At 45.1% G+C, this 6,697-nt stretch overlaps 1 protein-coding gene across 2 annotated transcripts in view; it reads left to right on the top strand.

Annotated features, from left to right (window-relative positions):
• The first annotated feature begins 2,359 nt into the window (after positions 1-2,359).
• The window catches only part of OTOA (otoancorin), a 79,717-nt gene continuing 75,379 nt past the window's right edge, over positions 2,360-6,697 (top strand). For both annotated transcript variants that reach the window (XR_015154639.1, XM_086375334.1), the window contains exon 1: positions 2,360-2,527. The gene's annotated coding sequence lies outside the window, so the exon portion shown is untranslated. The remainder of the gene's footprint in view (positions 2,528-6,697) is intronic.

Genomic DNA, 6,697 nt, shown 5'->3' with positions numbered 1-6,697 from the left:
GGGGTAGTTTGAAGATTCTTTGGCATTGCCTTTGTTTGGGATTGGAATGAAAACTGACCTTTTCCAGCCCTGTGGCCACTACCGAGTTTTCCAAATTTGCTGGCATATTGAGTGCAGCACTTTCACAGCATCATCTCTGTGGATGTGAAATAGCTCAACTGGAATTCCATCACCTCCACTAGTTTTGTCTGGAGTGATGCTTCCTAAGGCCCACTTGACTTTGCATTCCAGGATGTCTGGCTCTAGATGAGTTATCACACCATCGTGGTTATCTGGGTCATTAAGATCTTTTTTTGTATAGTTCTTCTGTGTATTCTTGCCATCTCTTCTTAATATCTTCAGCTTCTATTAGGTCCATACCATTTCTGTCCTTTATTGTGCCCATCTTTGCATGAAATGTTGCCTTGGTATCTCTAATTTTCTTGAAGAGATCTCTAGTCTTTACCATTCTATTGTTTTCCTCTATTTCTTTGCATTGATCACTGAGGAAGGCTTTCTTATCGCTCCTTGCTATTCTTTGGAACTCTGCATTCGGATAGGTATGTCTTTCCTTTTCTCCTTTGCCTTTTGCTTCTCTTCTTTTCTCAGCTATTTGTAAGCCCTCCTCAGACAGCCATTATTGCCTTTGTGCATTTCTTCTCCTTGGGGATGGTTTTGATCACTGCCTCCTGTACAATGTTACGAACTTCTGTCCATAGCTCTTCAGGCACTCTGTCCATCAGATCTAATCCCTTGAATCTATTTGTCACTTACACTGTATAATTGTAAGGGATTTGATTTAGGCCATACCTGAATGGCCTAGTGGTTTTCCCTACTTTCTTCAATGTAAGTCTGATTTTGCAATAAGGAGTTCAAGATCTGAGCCACTGTCAGCTCCTGGTCCTTCTTTTTGTTGACTGTATAGAGCTTAGAAAAGATAGAAAAGATAGTTATGGATAATTCCATCATGCACACTTAACACTTCAATGTATTTCCTGTTTTAATACAAGTGCATATATGTTGCATGTGTGCATGCTCAGTTCAGTTCAGTTCAGTTCAGTCGCTCAGTCGTATCCGACTCTTTGCAACCCCATGAATCGCAGCACGCCAGACCTCCCTGTCCATTACCAACTGCCGGACTTCATTCAGACTCTCGTGCATCGAGTTAGTGATGCCATCCAGCCATCTCATCCTCTGTCGTCCCCTTCTCCTCCTGCCCCCAATCCGTCCCAGCATCAGTCTTTTCCAATGAGTCAACTCTTCGCATGAGATGGCCAAAGTACTGGAGTTTCAGCTTTAGCATCATTCCTTCCAAAGACATCCAAGGGCTGATCTCCTTCAGAATGGACTGATTGGATCTCCTTGCAGTCCAAGGGACTCTCAAGAGTCTTCTCCAACACCACAGTTCAAAAGCAACTCAGTTGTGTCTAACTCTTTGCAACCCCATGGACTGTAGCCTTCGAGGCTTCTCTGTCCTTGGAATTTTCCAGGCCAGACTGCTGGTGTGGGTTGCCATTTCCTCCTCCAGGGAATCTACCAACCCAGGGATGGAATCTATGTCTCCTGCATTGGCAGGCGGATTCTTTTTCACTGAGCCACCTAGGAAGCCCTTACATAAACACATATGACTTCATGTTTGACTTTTTTAGATATAAAATTATTTCCTTGTGTGTTTATTACACAGTCTTTGTTCATACCCATTTAAATAGCTGTATAACCCATGAAGTTGATGTAGTATAGTTTATGTAACCATTTCCTTAATGGCAACCCGAGTTGAATCTTTTCCCACCTGAGTCTCCTTTTGCATTTATATGCAGTGCTGCTGCATTAAATATTTTGGTACACTTTTTTTTACTTTTTTTTTGGTGCACTTTTTTTTTACTTTTAAAAAAAAAACAACTTTTTTTTTACTTCTGGGGATTTTTTTCCCCTTTATATAAATTTGGTCACATTTACTGACCAAGGTGTCTGAATATCTTTACAGTTCTTTTGTTTGTTTTTTTTACCATTGTATTATGGAAAATTCCAAGCACATGAAAAAGAAGAAAATAGATAATAATAACCCCTGCTCGGGAGGCAGCTAGTATCAACAGGGACCCAGATTGTTTCACCCAGATTCCTGCCCCTCCTTGGTCCCGGTTATTTCCAAGCAAGTCCCAGACATCATGTTTCAGCTTTGTAAATATGTATCTGCAAAATATAAGGACTCTAAAAAAAGAGCCATATTGCAGTTGTCACACGTGAAAAAACTAACCAGTAAACCTCCAGCGACCACATTGCTCCAATTGTTCCATCATTTTTAAAATAGTTTGTTTGAATTCAGATCCAAATAAAGTTCCTACACGCAATTGGTGGATGTGTTTGGAGAGCCCTTCAGCCTCTTTCCTCACCGGTCTTTCGGAAAGGGGCGAGGGAGAGAGCGCGCTTTTGTTGGCATCTTGCACCTGCGGGACTGTGACCCCCACGGCGCTCGGTGCCCGGGTCTCCACTCCGGCCGCCGCAGGGACCGCCCGCGCTGGACTCGGAGCAGCGGCGCCGGGCACGGCAGGTGAGGCGCGGGCGGCGGGGACGAGGCCCCCGCAGGGCCCGTCGCAGGGGACGCGGGCGGCCGCTGCTCAGGCGCTTGGGGGCGCTGGGGCCAGGGACTCGCCGCGGGGGCTGCCTGGAAAAGGGGCGCAAGCTACAAGGGGGGCGGCGGAGGCCAGAGGGAGAAAGGAGAGTGGGTAGAGGGAGATTCGGCGCCTTGAAGGGCTCGTGGGGAGGGGGCGTCCATGGGTGGGGAGGGGAGGAAATTTCTAAGAAAGGGATCCGAACCCCCTTAATAAAAGCAGCCATGAAGGCAAGGACTTTGTCATGATAATATCAATAGCAACAACAGAAGCATCAATAATAATAGCTACTATTTGTCCAGTGTTTATATGTGCCAGTGCTGGGGTCAGTTTTTTTTTTTTTTTTTTTTTACATATTTTACATACAAGGAAATTTCTTTACATATTTTTCCAATTATATTTCATGGCTGTTGTGAGCAAGAAATGAGAATATTCAGGCAGAGCGAACCGTTACACATTGGATAAATTGATGAACTATAAAATAACATTTACACAGTCTTTGTGCCTGCTTAGGGGTTTCAATCATGTCCAACTCTTTGGGACCCCATGGACTGAAGCCTGCCAAGCTCCTCTGTCCATGGGATTCTCCAGGCAAGAATACGGAAGCAGGTTGCCATGCTCTCCTCCTGGGGCTCTTCCCCATCCAGGGATGGAACTGGGGTCTCCTGCACTGCAGGCAGATTCTTTACCATCTGAGCCACCAGGGAAGCCCCTGTCTTTGTGAGGTATTATCACCATCCGCATTGTACAAAGAAGGGAACGTAAGCCCTAAGAAGTCAAAGAGTTTGTTGAAGAGCACACAGCTAGTAATCAGTGGTCTAAATGAAAACTGGGGCTTCTAGCCCCGAGATGGCACTGGCCATCTGGAGTTCAGGTTCAGGGCCACTAAGCAGAGGCTGGAGAGCAGAGCTACTCAGTGTTTGGAATCATTTAGCTCAGGGCTTGGGACCTGGCCCTGCCACCTAATAGTTATGTGATCCTCGGCAGGCCACTCGACCTTTTAAAACCCATTTCCTTGTCTGTGAAATAGAAATTGCAGTTAACATTTGCCTCAAAGATTCTGCAAGGACTACATGAGGCAGTGTGTGTAGAGGGGTGAGGGCTTCGTTCTCACTCAATTCAGTGGTCGCTACAATTATGATTCCTAGACAGCCAGGTGGCCCTGCATCTGGGCCCCGCTTCTGCCATTTGCTCACTTTTTGAGTTCTGTGTGTCTGCTGAACTCACCTGTGAGACCAAGTGAACCTTCAGGGCTGGTGGATGGAGCAAATGTTGGCTCAGCAGGCAGAGGATGCCCAGTGAGACAGCATCCTCCTCTCTCTCCTTCTATCACAGAATCCCAAGCCTTCCATTTTGCTCTCCTGAGACTCAAAGACAGGGAGGAGAATGACAGGCCAGTCTCACCGTTAGGGACAGAGCTGGGAGCAGCACTCAGGCCCGATGCCTCTAGCCTAAAAAGAAAGCACACATTCCCTTGAGTAGAACTCAAGGGATGGGGCTGTTCTAATACCACAGTTCGAAATGAAATCCAAATCCAGTTCAAATAGCCTGGCAGCCTACAAACCAGACAAGTTAGACCACTTTGCATTAATACTAATGAAAATGGTCTTGTGGGGTTATTTTTTTTGCTTTCAGTAGAAAATCTCCAGGTTAGTATCTGTAGACCTGTATCTTTGTATCCATGATATGGACCTTAAATGGCACTGCTTTGCAGACAGTAAAACTCCATGTAATTGTGAATTGTTGGTTTCTGTCTGGGATGGGATGCCCCAGCATTGGGGGAACCTCCCAGCATCTTTTCAAAATGTCTCTCATGCATTGAAAGACTAGCTCATCCCAGTTGGCCTGCAACTTTCCAGGTCTTAAAGCAAAAGCCCTCAGTCCCAGGAAACCCCTATGGTCAAGGTTTTTAGGAACCCACGTTCAGTTCAGGTTTGTGGTTATTGTTACTGGTTTCATTTTGAGTTCCTTCAGAGTAGTCCTTGCCTGCCTGATTTTTGCCCATCTGCAGGCCTTTGGGTGGGGAGGGGGTTGGATGCATGGAGAAACCTATTGACCCCCAAATCACCATTGCCCAGCTCAGTCCTTTTAATCCTCTTGGCCAAGCTCCTGAAAGAGAGTGACCTGAGGGACTTTTAATTAAAACCAAATCCCATCCTGGCTTTGGACTGGGATTTCGTTGGAACGAAGACTTAATGTGCAGCAGAAAGTGGAGCTTCTATTTCAGTAATTGTAAACCCCTTGTAGAATTAATAGGGAGACTGCAGCAATAAGCACAAGAAGCCTCATTGTCTGGGAAACTGGAGAATTGTGAATGAGGCCAATGCCCCAGGGCAGCTGACCAAAGGGAAGGGAGAAAAAAAAGGCCAGAGGTTCCCCAAAGTCCCAAAGCCAGTAAGAGCTCTTAGGCGAGCTGAACATCCCCACCTGCGGGGTGGGATTGATGGAGCAGAAGGCGTCTACCAAGTGCATTGAGATCAGGTTCACTCAGAATCTGTTAGAATGCTCTGCCTTCTGCGTCTGGAGGTTTCCAAAATTTCAGTTTGTTTTTGCCCTGAGCAGTAAAATGAGCATTAACTGTTCCCAAAGCCGGTTGTGGAAGTCCCCTTGGGGGGATAGAGAATCTATTTGCATAACAAGCCAGACAATAGCAGGGAAATCTGTATTAGAGGATGCTGGGGCACTTATAAAGTAATCTCAAGAAACCATAGATGTGCACTATGGGGCTCCTTTTAAATTCCTGAGAGGGTGGCATCTGGGGATTGGGTTGTGAGCTGCCTGGGAGTCACCTGTTTTCCTATCAGACCTCTGGTCCCTCCTTTCAGAACCCTTTCCCAGTTCCTCCACATCTCTCCAAGCTTTTTTAAAAATAAAAACAGTTTCTTTCATTTTGTTTTTCTTTTAAAAAATAATTTATGTTTTGTATGTAGAAAATTTCGAACCCATACAAAGGTAGATACAGGAATATAATGGGCTTCAGCTTCAGTTTTCAATTTGTTTCCTCCATACTTATTTCCTCCCTCCTGTATTATGTTGAAACCATCTCAAACATCACATTTCTTCTGTTAAGTATATAAGAATGTTGCTCTAGAGCAGGCTTGGCAAACTTTTTCAGTAAAGGAACAGAGAGTATTTTCAGCTTTATGGGGCCACACAGCCTCTGTTGCAACTTCCCAGCTCTGCCATTGTAGCGTGAAGGCAGCCATAGACGATACTTAAGTGAGTGGAGTGGTTGTCGTCTAATACAACTGTATTTATGGACACTAATATTTAAATTGCATATATGAAATTTTCATGTGTCCAGACATATTGTTCTTTTGATTTTTTGAAACTGTTTAAAAACGTAAAAACCATTTTTATCTCGTGAGCCATGCAAAACCAGGTAACCTGTGAATTTGGTCCTTGGGTTGTAGTTAGCTAACCCCTTGAAGGAGGTCATGGAGAGGATGTGACCACCATTGACCTTCAAGCTGGACCAGAGCAATCAGAGACTCCTCACCCCTTCCCCATCCTTGGAATGTATGTTCTGCCCACTGTTCCCACCAGGGGAGCACTTTTTCAGGGACCTAACCTTGAGAGAGCAATGTGTTGCTGAGACCACCTGGACTTGACCAAGATCTGTTAAGTCCTCTATGTAAACTTTCCAGATTCTGGGGAGGCGAGGGTAGAGATCTATTCATCTTGGGGCCTCTCAAGACAAGCCTACTGTATAGCACAGGGAACTCTACTCAATATTCTGTAATAACTTTTATGAGAAGAGAATCTGAAAAAGAATGGATATATGTATATGTATAACTGAATTACTTTGCTGTACACCTGAAACTAACACATTCTGCTAGGTAGTTAGAATAGGGAAACAGGGCCCAAGATGTCAGTCAGGAAGCAGCTGCTAGAAAAAAACAAAACGAGGAAACTTCCCAAGGGACTAAGAACCTCCGGTGGAAAAACACACCCTCTTCTCTGATTGGTCTTGCATGTAACCAATCAGACCCCAGGAACAGTACAATTTCTCTATTTGCATAGGGTATAGCCAATCAGGGCCCAGGAACCTGCCCAGGGGCGGGAACAAGGGATATAAAGGAGGGGAGCCAAAATGGGACAGGGTCACT

Source organism: Bos grunniens, chromosome 25, assembly GCF_055505025.1.
Source record: "Bos grunniens cultivar Pamir isolate PY7600 chromosome 25, Bosgru_T2T1.0, whole genome shotgun sequence".
NCBI classification, from domain to species: Eukaryota; Metazoa; Chordata; class Mammalia; order Artiodactyla; family Bovidae; genus Bos; species Bos grunniens.
The sequence above is the reverse complement of the archived record's forward strand: the minus strand, read 5'-3'. Positions and strand labels throughout refer to the sequence as shown.